At 37.3% G+C, this 15,023-nt stretch overlaps 1 protein-coding gene and 1 pseudogene across 1 annotated transcript in view; one reads left to right on the top strand and one right to left on the bottom strand.

Annotated features, from left to right (window-relative positions):
* Window positions 1-15,023, bottom strand: part of LOC145722287 (rab GTPase-activating protein 1-like) — a 90,849-nt gene that overhangs the window by 35,484 nt on the left and 40,342 nt on the right. The window lies entirely within an intron of this gene.
* LOC102731768 (claudin-6-like) lies at window positions 12,902-13,565 on the top strand (annotated as a pseudogene).

Raw genomic sequence — 15,023 nt, 5'->3', positions numbered from 1 at the left:
TAGCAAAAAGACATAAAAGATATATATCTATATATATATACACACACACACACACACTTTAAAAAAAAAAAAAGATTTTAAGTAATCTCTACACCCAGTGTGGGACTCAAACTCACAATCCTAAGATCAAGAGTCGCATGTTCTTCCAACTGAGCCAGCCAGGCACCCCATAAGATATATTTTAATAGGTTTCATATAGTAGTAGGAGAACAAAAATCTAGGTGAAGGAAGAAGACAGTATCTAAAAAGTTGACAATTTCCCAGATAATCAGTATACTGGATATGATGAAAGAAAAAAAAGTAGGCTCAGTCGGTTAACCATCTGCCTTCGGCTCAGGTCATGATCCCGGAGTCCGGGATCGAGCCCCACATCAGGCTCTCTGCTCACGAGAAGTCTGCTTCTCCCTCTGCTCCTCACCCAGCTCATGCTCTTGCTCTCTTAAAATAAATAAAATCTTAAAAAAAAAAGTATGTAATAAGACAGAAACACACACACAAATCAACAGAATTGAGAGCCCAGGAAAAAAAAATACATGCTTATATAGCCAATTAATCTACAACAAAGGAGGCAAGAATATACCATGGTGAAAAGACAGTCTCTTCAATAAGTGGTGTTGGGAAAACTGAACAGCCACATACAAAAGAATGAAAGTGGACCACTTTCTTATACCATACAGAAAAATAAACTGGAAATGGATTAAAGACCTAAATGTGAGAACTGAAACCATAAAACTCCTAAAAGAAAACATAGACAGTAGTCTCTTGTACATGAACCTTAGCAGTATTTTTCTGGATATGTCTCCTCAGGCAAGGGGAACAAGAACAAAAATAAAAAACTGGGATTAAATCAAACTAAAAAGCTTTTGCACAAAGGAAACCATCAACAAAATGAAAAGGCAAAAAAAAAAAAAAAAGGAAAGGAAGGAAAAAAGAAAAGGCAACCTACTGAATGAAACAGGGTATCTGCAAATGACATACCCAATATGGGGTTAATATCCAAAATATATAAAGAACTCATATAATTTAACACTGAAACAAACAAAAACAAATCCAATAAAAAATGGGTGAGTACCTGAAAGGACATTTTTCCAAATAAGACATACAGATGGCCAACAGACACATGAAAAGATGATCAACATCACTAACCATCAGGGAAATGTAAATCAAAACCACAATGAGGTACCACCTCACACCAGTCAAAAGGGATAATATCAAAAAGACAAATAACAAGTGTTGGCAAGGATGTAGAGAAAAGAAAATGCTCATGCGCTATTGGTAGAAATGGAAATTGGTGCAGCCACTGTGGAAAACAGTATGGAGATTCCTCAAAAAACTAAAACTAGATGTACCATAAGATCTAGTAATTCCACTTCTGGGTATTTACCCATGGAAATGAAAATACTAATTCAAAAAGATATATGCAACCCTATATTTACTGCAGCATTATTTACAACAGCCAAGATATGGAAGCAACCTAAGTATCCATCAGTAGATGAATGGATAAAGAAGATGTGGTATATACATACACAATAGAATATTATTCAGTCAGAAAAAAGAGTGAGACCTTGCCGTTTGTGACAACATGGGAGGACTCAGAGGATATCATGCTAAATGAAGTAAGTCAGACAGAAGAAGACAATAGAAGACACCTGGGCAGCTCAGTCAATTAAGCATCCGACCCTTGGTTTCAGCTCAGGTCATGACCTCAGGGTCGTGGGATCGAGCCCTACGACAGCCTCTGTGCTCAAGATTCTCCCTCCCTCTCCCTCCCCCTTACCCTCCCCCTCTGCCTCTCTCCCCTGCATGTGCAGGCATTGTCTCGCAAATAAATAAATCTTTTTTTTTTTTTTTTTATTCATGAGAGACAGAGCGAGAGAGAAAGGCAGAGGGAGAAGCAGGCTCCCAAGGAGCAGGGAGCCCGATGCGGGACTCGATCCCAGGACCCTGAGATCATGACCTGAGCCGAAGGCAGGTGCTTAACCATCTGAGCCACCCAGGCGCCCGCAAATAAATAAATCTTAAAAAATAAATTAAAAAAAAATAAGTAAGTCATGGGGATGAAAAGCACAGCATAGGGAATACAGTCAATAATATTGTAATAAGTCTATATGGTGACACATGGTAACTACACTTCTTGTGGTGAGCATCTCATAATGTATATAATTGTTGAATCACTATGTTGTACACCTATAACTATTATATGTCAACTATACCTCAATTAAAAATAAAAATACTTGGGGCACCTGGGTGGCTCAGTCATTAAGCATCTGCCTTCGGCTCAGGTCATGATCCCAGGGTGCTGGGATCGAGCCCCACATGGGGCTCCCTGCTCAGCGGAAAGCCTGCCTCTCCCTCTCCCACTCCCTCTGCTTGTGTTCCTGCTTTCACTATCTCTCTCTCTCTGTCAAATAAATAAATAAAATACTTTTTAAATAAATAAATAAAAATACTCAAAAAACTTTAGCTGTAATGACAGAAAAGGAACAAATATGTAAATATTGCTTGCCTCACAATTACTGAATAGTACTTTTATGTTGAGTAACACTTACTACAAATAAACAAAAACCTGTATTAGGATGGTGAGATTTATAGGTGACTGTTGTAGATCAGATTATTGTTACCAATTTTCTACTCCCTCCCTATTATAGAATTGTACAATTAGGCCCCTTATTATGTGATTTTGTAATACCTCTCTCTAGAGTAAGTGGAGCAAAGTATTTCCCTACCCAAATAATTCAGGGCTTAGCCATGTAATTTGCTTTGGTCAATGGAATACTAATAAACAAAACTTGGGCAAAGACTTTAAATGTCTTGAGTTATTTGGCTTGGTCTCTTGAGCTTCTGCCATCTATCATAAGAAGATGTTGGCTCAGGAAGCCAAGAGACCCAAAATGCAACTCATGACAAAGACCTGAATCCAATCCACAGAAGGAAGTAGAGTCTTCCTCACAGACCCACAGAACCATGAGTTAAAAACCTAAATGTTTGTTGTTGTAAGCCATCAAACATTTTGGCATTGTTATATAGCATTACCACAGCAATGGCTGACTAATTCAGTGACTTATTTTTAAATGTCTGCAGCAGAGGCACCTGGCTGGCTTAGGCAGAAGAGCATAGGATTCAGTCTTGGGGTTGTGAGTTCAAGCCCCATGCTGGGTGTAGAGATTACTTAAAAATAAATAAATAAACTTTAAATGTCTTCAGTATTATTATGCTATCTTTGTATTAAATAAAAGTCAGAAATAGCTAACACTGCAACTAACAAATCTCTCTCAAGGAGATATTGATATGGTTCTTCACCTATTACCTAAAAAATCCAGTGATTTCTATAATTTTTGTATTCCACTGAATTAAAATGTACTTCAATAGGCTAACCTTCTAATACTAATATTCAATTCTAGATATACTCAATTTATAAAATTTTGACCCATGCATTATATTGTAGTTTAGAAAACCCTACTCAGCAATATCTCCTAGGCAATAATATAAATGAAAAATATTTTGGAAAATATTCTCAAATTTTTTAATCAAGATTGACTTTAACTCTAGATTTTCTCTTGGTTTTTCTGCCATAATTACTTATGCAATCTATTCAATAGTAAGTTTGACAAAATTATATACATTATATTATAGTCACTTACTACCTGGAAAACTAAGGTCTGACAGCTATACAATTCAGAGTTCCATAAACTTGGCTTAAGACTAATAATCAGCTTTGTGCACAGCAGGTACAGGCATATGGTCAAGGGGGAAAAAATATCTATCACATGACAGAAGAGACCTTCACTAAAGTATCCACTTCATAGTTATAGTTCCCCTTGGTATAATAAAACCAAACTTTGTGATCTAACACTTGGCATGTTGTATGATGCTGCATAAAGCACACACCACATTTCTTTCTGGCCAATGTGTCCATGAGAATGGTGCCTCAGTTCTATGAACACATGGGTTTATCTGAAAAATAAGGGACTGGACTAGTTGATCTCCAAGGTCTCTAAGCTCTAAAGCTTCTACATTATCATTTATCTTCAAAGCTATGGCACAGAAATTAAAACAATTTCTCTAACAAGTTACAGAGCCAGAAAAAGAATCTAGAAATCCTCAGTTGAGAAATCTATTTACTAGCATATTACCCTTCCAAGGACTGGTAATTATTACACTATTACAAACATTTTGATTCCAATCAATTGTTTCTTCTGTGCTCACAACACACTCTAGGAAAGTATAGCACAATACAACACCAAGCAGAATTAAGAGGGCAAAATAGTGAATTCATGTTTACTGTGTATCTCCACATAATTGGCACTTAGTTGACAGAGAAAATGGTAATTACCAATTTGCTGGGTCTAGCATAGAGAGACTCAAGGTAGCATCCAAAACTTCATAAACTTGGCAACCAGACATGGTTCCTAAGAAGACTAAGAGATTTCACAATTACCTTCTTCAACTATTTGACCTGCACAAGATCAGCAGTGAGGGGCACCTCAGTCATTGCACCAACACAACTAAAGAAAAGAAGTTAAATGATTTTTTTAAATTGTTTTTCTTTTCCTATTAAGCCTACAGGCAAAGATCTGACTTCTGTCTTTGAAGCACAGAGCCCTCTGTGTTTAGTATAACACTTAATGTTTGTGAGATATGCCTGACTTAACACTTTTTAACCCATCAGAAGAAATTTAAATACATAAAACCCAAAAGCTTCTTGGCATATAGTGTACATGTTTGTATGTGTTATGCATTTATCTCTGCCTCGTTCTACAGAATTAGTGAGCCACATAAAAGAATTAGAGTTCTTGAAAATCCCTCAAATTAACTAGGTTTCAAGAAAAGGCATTTTTCCTTGATTTGGTAGAATTTTTTAAAATTTATTTGAGAGAGAATGAGTGAGCGCACGCACATAAAACCAGGGGAGGGGCAGAGAGAAAGGGACAAGCAGACTCCCTGCTGAGGGTAGCCCTGTGCAGGGGGACTCAAGCCCAGGACCCTGAAATTATGAACTGAGCCAAAGTCAGACACTTAACTGACTGAGCCACCCAGGTGCCCCTGATTTGGTAGAATTTATAACAAAGAAGAGATACTATACTTCAGACTACTCTCTAATCTTTGGAGTAAAATGATTCAGCAGGATGCTTATGAGGAAAGTTAAGCAATATGAAAAAAAGTTTTGAAATCCTAAAAACAGGACTTCCAAACTGTGTTACACAAATTAAAAACAAACACAAAGGCATAGAGTAATCTAAAGATATTTTTAGAAAATATTATGACATACCTAAAATTTCATAAGTAGTTTCTATGAAATTATATGTTGTGTGTCTACAAAAGCAAAGGGAATGAGGAGGGTCTTGCTAGGTTGAAACTATAAACTATAAACTGAGTCACTGTTCATTGGGAAAATAATTCAAAGTAAAAACTGTTCTAGTACTAGATTTTTCTACTTTACTCTCACAAGGCAACAAAACCCAAAGGTACTTTATATAATTAGAAGAACAAACTATTCAATGACCCCATAACCATTTCTACTGAATATCCCACTTCCTAAAGGATGTTTTTAAATGCCTTCTGATGTTTTAAATAGAAAAAGTGTGATAAAATACAAGCCATCAGAAATTCAATATTTGAGAGTTTCTCGTGTTGCTGAATTTGCATGTTGATGTCCATCTTGGTATTTGTCACGCCTTTGAATCCTGGGTCGTAAGCCACAATAGACTTGCTGCATACTGAGGGCAGAGATAGGAATATTAGAGCCCCATGCTCTAATACCACTCATACAGAATCCAGTTAATTTTTTAACAAGCATTCACTGTTGTTGCTGATGTTGAACACTTATTATTTGACAAGCATAGTTATAGTCTTCTCCAACTGGATGTCTAAGAGACATTTCAAACTCAACATATTCAAAAATCATACTTCCAACCTTTCCCCTACCAACCTACCACTTACTCCACACTACCTTCCCGCAGGTTTTCTCATCTGATGACAACTCAATCCTTCTAACTCTGGCCAACTATATCAGTCACGTTACTCCTCTTGTTCTCTTATTCTCCTTCCTCAAACTAACAAACTCTCTCCACTCTCTCACCTTACATCCACACCGTCAGGAAATTACTTTGGCTCTACCTTCAAATTGCATCCAGAAATCATCCATTTCGCACCACCTCCATTGCCACTACCAAGTCCCAATCCCATCATCATCCCTTACCTAGATTATTCTAAAAGTCTCTGAAACTACTCTCTGCTTCTTTACTTGCTCCTCTTTGGTCCATTTTCAAAAGCAGCCAGAATGATCCTTTTAATTTAGTTCTTGCCAGTCCTCTGATCAAAACTCTCCAAGGGCTCCATCGTACTCATAATAAAAGCCAAGTGACCTTCAAAGCCATTATACACCTGTACTACAAACGCCCCTCCTCACTACTTCCCCCACCCCATCTTACCTTACCTTTGTGACTTATCTCCTACAATTCTCCCCCTTGTAGACTCAAATCCATCTAAAACAATCTCCTTGCTACCTGCTTTGTCTCAAAAAACCCTGGCACACTTGCTCTGGCTATTGCAAAACAAAACACTCTTCTCCCAGATGTCTACTAACATGTTTACTTCCCTGTTCATATCTTTGTTCAAATCTCATCCTCCTCAGAAGAGCTACGCTGATTGCCTTATCTAATACTACTTTCCCCACCACCAACTTCCAATCCCCATTTATCCTGATCTACTTACTTTCTTTCCCGGAACACTTATCTTCTAACATACAATCTAATTTACTTTTGTGTCATATTTACTGTTTATTGTCTGCTTCTCCCAGTAGAATGTAGCTTCTTCAAAAGTAAGGATAATTGTTTTATTCACTGATATAACCCAAACACTTAGAAGAATGCCTGGCATATAGCAGACAGATAAATATTTGCTGAATAAATGAATGAATGACTATCCAACACTGAGTAAATTCAAAGTTCCTAAAACTCAAGGAGCCATCTAGTACCCCACAGCCTGATCAGAACTTTGACTCTAAAGGATGATAATAGCAGTGACGGTTTCTTTCCCTGGGTAAATAACCAGCATACACTTGACATTACATAGAACTTCCACAGGTTTATGATATAATGAGGCAACTTTTAAAAGAAGATACTAAACCAAGATGTTAAGACCTCCTCACCAAATTTCCCATTCATGCAAGGAAAACAAGAACAATGACAAGTCAACTATATTAAGAAATTATTGTTGATATTTTTGAGAGCATGAAAATGTTGGTATTGTTATGAGAGAGTCCTTGTCTTTTGGCAGTATATAGTGAAATATTTACAAATTAAATAAAATGATGGCACAAAGGAAACTAGACTGGTCATCATTTGATAACTGCTAAAATTGGTAAAAGGCCATAGGAATATTTATATCATTCACTTTGATTTTGTATGCTTGAAATTTGTATTTTATATGCTCAATATTTGACAAAATAGAAGAAAAAAAATAAATAGTACAGAAAGTTTAAAAAAAAACATAAAAACAAAGCCTATATTTTCTTTAGCATCTAGCACATTATATAGCACCCAAATATATGATGGAAAAATAAAGTACATGCCACAACCTAAGACAGTTCTTATAAACTTCCACAATGACAAGAGCAGATTAAAACAAAATGAATAGCCAAAGTGAGGCTGTCCTTCAGAGTAAAGGAAAAATGGCATGCAAAGTGATGGCCACATTGACCTCAGATTTGGATGACTGGAACAGAATGGGGACAACCTGAAAAAAACTTTCCATCTTTTTACAAGATAAAAGGCACTGTACTTTATTCTATAAAGGTCATTCATATAATGCAAAATATGATCAACAGGGACAAGAAAATGTGGCTGAAATTTTATGTACCAAATAATACTGCAGCGTAATTAGAAGGACTACTAATAGAAATGTTAAGGATCAATTTGACCAGAAAACAAATACAGCAGGAAACAAACACTATCCCAATCTCAGAAAGGTCAAATAAACAAAAAAAATTTTAAGGGCATAGAACATTTAAATCTTTTAAGTGCTAAGGTAGTTATAAGCTAGGTATACAGGGGCACCTGGGTGGCTCAGTCAGTTAAGCATCTGCCTTCAGCTCAGGTCATGATCTCAGGGTCCTGGGATCGAGCCCCACGTGGGGCTCCCTGCTCAGCACGGAGTCTGCTTCTCCCTCTCCCTCTGTTCCTCCCCCCTGCTAATGTGCATGTATGCTCTCTGTCACTCTCAAATTTAAAAAAAAAAATAGACATACAAAATTTGAATCCTTCAAAACATAATTTCTATAACCTCTGGAAGCAGTTTCAACAATTTCCCCAGCTGATTAAATCTGCTCTAGTAAAATGATATTAGCCTACAGGGCTTATGGTCAAAAACAATTTTTTGAGAGCCACCCATCGAGCTCATGTACCGATAAATGTTTGGGGTTTTTTTTAATTCACATTCAAGTAACTAAAAATAAAAATCTAATGGACTAAGTGCAAAAAGGTATAAATTTTTCCCATCAGGAAAAAAAAACTGTTATTTATGCCAGCTTATTCTACTAATGTGCCAAAGAGTAAGATGTGATATATGTGTTTCACATTCTAGGAATACCAGATCTTTAGCTACCACCTACATAAGAGCTTACATAAAAACATCTCAAGTACCTATTTCAGTTTGATTTTCTCTTGCTTCTTACTCTTACTTGCCACAAAATCTCAAATTCTTAATAAAAACAAAATAGATACATGTTTTTATGCCATTAATTTCCAGTACAGTACAATGTATCCTGTTGCTGATCAAAAAGGAAATATTTCTTTCTGATTACTACACAAATTTTTATTTTGTAAAAATTTATTTTCATGTAACCTAAACCAATCATCTTAATAAATCAAAATACTATACCAGATTTCAAGGAAGTGAAAATTCACCTATTTTAAATTTGCTCTCATTAAGTCAAGTCCTTGAATCTAGGGATTATTTATTTTATGTCTCTCCCACTCTAAAAGACAAAAGTAATATCACAATCTGCAAAAAGTCATTGCAGGACTGGCTTAGTACAGTAAATAGCTCCATAATGAACTAGACAATAATGTGTTTATTACTTCATGAAACTCTTAAAAGGTCTTATAAACAAAGGCATTATAAACAAGATCTAAACCGTATATACTATGAATTTAGACATTTCAATCATTACAGCACAAACACCTAAATATCAAAGAAAAGTAGCATTTATTTATCAAGAACTATTCAATCATTTTATAGTCTCCAACTATACTCAACACCTTACAACAGTGGTTCTGAAGGACAGGCAAAGGAATCCCAAATATCATGGATAGAAAAGGGAAAAAGGACTAGTCATAATAAGAATCTGTGTTGTCAAAAAAGTTCCTAGCTGATTGTGATATGTATATTCAACCATTTTAAATATGCCCATCCTGAAGGACTTACACTATAGAATCTCCTTAACTAATTTAATTTACACATACAACTAATAATTATTAAGTGACAGGGATTATGGCAAACAATGAAAATACATTCATATAAAATGGAATTTTCTGCTCTCCAGAAAAGATGCCAACCACATGCCCAGAACTCCAAGAATATCTATATAGACCACAAAAGATTTGTTTAAAAGTACAACATCAGCAATACTGTGTTATGCTTAAGAAACAGGTAATAAAGCAGTATGGCAATGAGAAGGGTTATCTATGTGCATCAGAGGGGTTATTTGTGAATAACCGAAATTAAGAAGTGAACAAATTCTGTAGTTTTTTTTTTTAAGACTTTATTTATTTATTTGACAGACAGAGACGCCACATGAGAGGGAACACAAGCAGGGGGAGTGGGTGAGGGAGAAGCGGGCTTCCCACCAAGCAGGGAGCCCGATGTGGGGCTTGATCCCAGGACCCTGGGATCATGACCTGAGCCGAAGGCAGATGCTTAACGACTGAGCCACCCAGGCGCCCCAACAAATTCTGTAGTTTTTCAAAGTACATTAAGTGGAGGGACACCTGGATGGTTCAGGTAGTCAAGCATCCAACTCTTGATTTTGGCTCAGGTCATGATCTCAGTGTTGTGAGATGGAGCCCTGCATCAGGGCACCACGCTGGGCATGGAGCCTGCTTAGGATTCTCTCTCCCTCTCCCTCTGCCCCTCCCCCTTCTCTAAAAAAAAAGGAAAGAAAAAGAAAAAAAAGTACATTAAGTGGAGCACTGAAGGATTCTTTCATGAAGAGGAATCTAAACATATCTCCCACTATCCACCATGGGTGAGATGGGGTAGTGTCTGAGTTTGGGACTAAACCTACTTACAAGAGCTCAAGCTCTAATAAATATTGACAATGGGGGTCATTAAAGCCTGACTGTAAACTCTCAACCACTAGAGTCAGGCACACACACAACTGGGTTTAATTCTGCCTCCACCATTTACAAACTTTATGACCTTAGGCAAATAAATCTCTCTGAACTTCATTGAGTTTAAAACAGGAGAAATAATAATCTACCTAAGAGTTGTTGGGAAAAATTAAATGATGTTATATATGTAAAAGCACTGAGCATACTGTCTGGCACTTAAAAAAAAAAAGCTGAATACACATTAGTGAATATCATTTATTGTTCTTTTCTGTGATACTACGAACCCTGGCTCAGTTATTACAGGGGCATTAGCAGTACCATCTACCTTCAACTTATTTGAAGATTTAGTTTGATCCACAGCCATTTCTTATAATACATCTCAAATTCAGGGCACCTGGGAGGCTCAGTTGGTTAAGCACCCAACTCTTGATTTCAGCTCAGGTCATGATCTCTGGGTCGTGGGATTGAGCCCTACATCAGGCTCCATGCTCAGTGTGGAGTCTGTCCCTCTCCCTCTGCTCCTCCTCCACTAATTTGTTTTCTCTCTCTCCCTCTCTCTAATAAATGAACAAATAAGATCTTTATTTTTTTTATTATGTTATGTTAGTCACCATACAGTACATCATTAGTTTTTGATGTAGTTCCATGATTCATTGTTTGCGTATAACCCCCAGTGCTCCATGCAGTACGTGCCCTCCTTAATACCCATCACCAGGCTAACCCGTCCCCCCACACACCTCCCCTCTAAAACTCTCAGTTTGTTTCTCGGAGTCCATAGTCTTTCATGGTTCGTCTCCCCTTCCAATGTCCCCCCCCCTTCGTTTTTCCCTTCCTTCTCCTAATGTCCTCCATGCTATTCCTTATGTTTCACAAATAAGTGAAACCATATGATAATTGACTTTCTCTGCTTGACTTATTTCACTTAGCATAATCTCCTCCAGTCCCACCCATGTTGATGTAAATGTTGGGTATTCATCCTTTCTGATGGCTGAGTAATATTCCATTGTATTATATGGACCACATCTTCTTTATCCATTCATCTGTTGAAGGGCGTCTCGGCTGCTTCCACAGTTTGACTATTGGGGACATTGCTGCTATGAACATTGGGGTGCGTATGGCCCTTCTTTTCACTACATCTGTGGCTTTGAGATAAATACCCAGTAGTGCAATTGCTGGGTCACAGGCTAGCTCTATTTTTAATTTTTTGAGGGACCTCCACACCATTTTCCAAAGTGGCTGTACCAACTTGCATTCCCACCAACAGTGTAAGAGGGGTCCCCTTTCTCCACAACCTCTCCAACATTTGTTGTTTCTTGCCTTGTCAATTTTTGCCATTCTAACTGGTATAAGGTGGTATCTCAAAGTGGTTTTGATTTGAATTTCCCTGATGGCTAACGATGATGAACATTTTTTCATGTGTCTGTTAGCCATTTGTATGTTTTCTTTGGAGAAGTGTCTGTTCATGTCTTCTGCCCATTTTTTGACTTGATTATTTGTTTTTTGGGTATTGGGTTTGATAAGTTCTTTATAGATCTTGGACATCAGCCCTTTGTCTGTAGTGTCATTTGCAAATATCTTCTCCCATTCTGTGGGTTGCCTCTTTGTTTTGTTGACTATTTCCTTTGCTGTGCAGAAGCTTTTTATCTTGATGAAGTCCCAAAAGTTCATTTTCCCTTTTGTTTCACTTGCTTAATAAGATCTTTAAACAACAATTATACATCTCAAATTCTATCTTACACTACGACCAATTCTGGGGTGGAAGGAAGAGACCTTCCATTATAAAAATGAACAAGAAAAAAACTTCACATCCAAAAAGATTTAATTCAAATTATGGATACCTGACCAAGCAAAAAAAGCAAATTTCTTCTGAAATAGATTTACTATAAGATACAGGAAAATGTGTTTATAAAATTTCTAGTTGATGTTCTCAGGACAATTGAAGAGAGAATTATATACATAAAACTAGAGCACGAAGTTATAAAGAAGGAAGATTAGGAAAAATTGCAGAGACAAAATAACATGATTTCCAAAGGCAAAACTGAAACAGATCTGGATTAGATACTTCAGCAGAACAAATTAATAAAGAAGATAAAAACTTAAAAACGTATCCCAGAATGGATAAAAGAATTAAATATAAGTGCTGAGTAAGAGAAATATGAAGATCAGATCCAAAAGAGACAATCTAAATTTTAAAAAAATAACAATTCCAAAGGGGAGGGAAAAAAAAAAAAACTGAAGTGAGGGCTGTAATATTGAAGCCTATAATAAAAATAATAATAATTCTTAAACTATACCAGGTACAATTCTTTACATAAACTTTACATAAGCTCTTTTAATTCTACTTTCAAGTAAGTCTATTATTATCTCCATTTTACAGATGAGTAAACTAAGAACCTTACTCAAAGTCGCTAGTATCATGGCATGAATTAGAAACCAAGCAATCTAGCTCCTCAGTTTGTAGTCTCAATCACTATACAACGTCCCTCAAAGAAATATTAGAAGGAGACAATTGGTGGCTCCTACGAATCCCTGTGGGCTCCTTCGTAGCTCCTCTCAACCTCAACTTTGCCATGGCTTCCACTGGTCTACAAATCCTGGGGATCATCCTAACGCTGCTTGGCTAGGTGAATGCTCTGCTGTCCTGTGCCCTGACCCTATGAAAGGTGATTGCCTTCATCAGTAACATCACTGTGGCAACCCAGGTGGTGTGGGAGGAGCTGCAGATGTCCTGCATGGTGCAGAACACAGGTGAGATGCAGTGCATGGTATACAACCCACAGCTGGTGCTGCCCCAGGACCTGCAGACTGCTCACAATCATCCTCCTGTTGGCTCTGCTTGGTCTGCTGGTCTACCTCACTAGAGCTAACTGTACTACCTACATGGAGGACAAGGACTCCAAGGCCCATTGGGTGCTTTTCTCTGAGATTATCATTGTCATCTCAGGGATCCTGCCCCTGATCTCCACAACTGCTGCCAGCCCACACAACCATCCAGGACTTCTACAACCCCCAGGTGGCCAAGGCCCAAAAGTGGGACGTGGGGCCTTCCTCTACCTGCACTGGGCAGCCTCTGGCCTTGTGTTGCTGATTGGAAGGGGAGCTGCTGTGCTGCACCTGCCCTTTGGGGGGGGGGGCTCCCAGGACTCAAACCATGATATGGCCTGACACTTGGAATCCGTTGCACATGTCACCTCTCAGAGTCCCTCTGAGTACCCCACTAAGAATTTTATCTAATTCTGTGTGTTTGTGTCCTTACACCTGAAGTGAGTCTTTTGTAGGTAGCATATAAATGAGTCTTTTTTTATCCATTCAGCCACTCTATGCTTTTTTATTGAAAATTTAGTCCATTTATATTTAAAGTAATTATTGATAGGTATGTACTTACTGCCATTTTATTGTTTTCTGGCTGCTTTGTAGGTCCTCTCTGTTCCTTTCTTCTCGTGCTCTCTTCCCTTGTGGTTTGATGAGGGGTTTTTTAGTGGTACACTTAGACTCCTTTCTCATTATCTTTTGTGTATCCACCATACATTTTTGCTTTGTGGTTACCATGAGGCTTATATATAACAATCCATAACAGCCTATTTTAAGTTGATAACAACTTAAGTTTGAAAGCATTCTAAAGCTCTATATTTTACTCTCCCCTACTCTTTTATGTTTTTGGTGTCACCTTTTACATCTTACCTTGTATATCTCAACTAAAACTGTAGTTATAGTTATTTTTACTATTTTTGTCCTTTAACTTTCATACTAGCTTTTTAAGTGATTAATCTATCACCTTTATTATATATTTACATTTACCAGTGAGATTTATATTTTCATACGCTTTCTTGTTACAACCTAGGGTCCTTCCTCTTCAGCTTAAAGAAGTTTCTAAATAAAGCTTCTTATAAAGCTGGTTTAGTATGATGAACTCCTTTGCTTTTGCTTGTCTGGAAAACTCTTGATCTCTCCTTCAATTCTGAATAACTTTGCAGGGTGAAGTTGCTTTCTTTCAGCACTTTGAATATATCACACCACTCTCTTCTAGCCTGCAAAATTTCTGCTAAAAAATCTGATAATCTTATGGGGGTTCCATTGTATGTAACACATTGTTTTCCTCTTGCTGCTTTTAAGAGTCTCTCTGTATTTAACTTTTGACATTTTAAATTATAATGTGTCTTGGTGTGGGTCTCTTTGGGTTCATCTTTTCTGGAACTCTCTGGGCTTCCTGGATCTAAATGTCCATTTCCTTCTCCAGGTTAGGAAAGTTTTCAGCCACCATTTCTTCAAATAAATTTTCTGCCCCTTTCTCTCTCTCCCTCTTTTCCTTCTGGGACCCTTAAAATATGACTGTTAGTCCACTTGATGTTGCCTCATTCTTCCCTTAAAGCTAGATTCACTTTTTCATTCTTTTTTCATTTTGCTGCTCTGATTAAATGAGTTCCACGGCCCTAAATTTGAGTTCACTGATCCTTTCTCCTGCTTCATCTAGTCTGCTGTTGAACCCCTCTATTATATTTTTCAGAGCCGTTACTGTGTTCTTCATCTCTGTGGCTTCTATTTGGTACTTCTTTATACTGTCTCTTTGCTGAAGTTCTTACTGTGTTCATACACTTCTCCCAAGTTCAGTGAGCATCTTTACAACCACTACTTTAAACACTTTATCATGTAAATTACTTATCTCCATTTCATTATCATTTTTTGAGGTTTTAT

This window comes from Leptonychotes weddellii, chromosome 6 (assembly GCF_054177405.1).
Source record: "Leptonychotes weddellii isolate Sample4059 chromosome 6, ASM5417740v2, whole genome shotgun sequence".
Taxonomy (NCBI): domain Eukaryota; kingdom Metazoa; phylum Chordata; class Mammalia; order Carnivora; family Phocidae; genus Leptonychotes; species Leptonychotes weddellii.
This window is presented reverse-complemented; position numbering and strand designations above follow the sequence as displayed.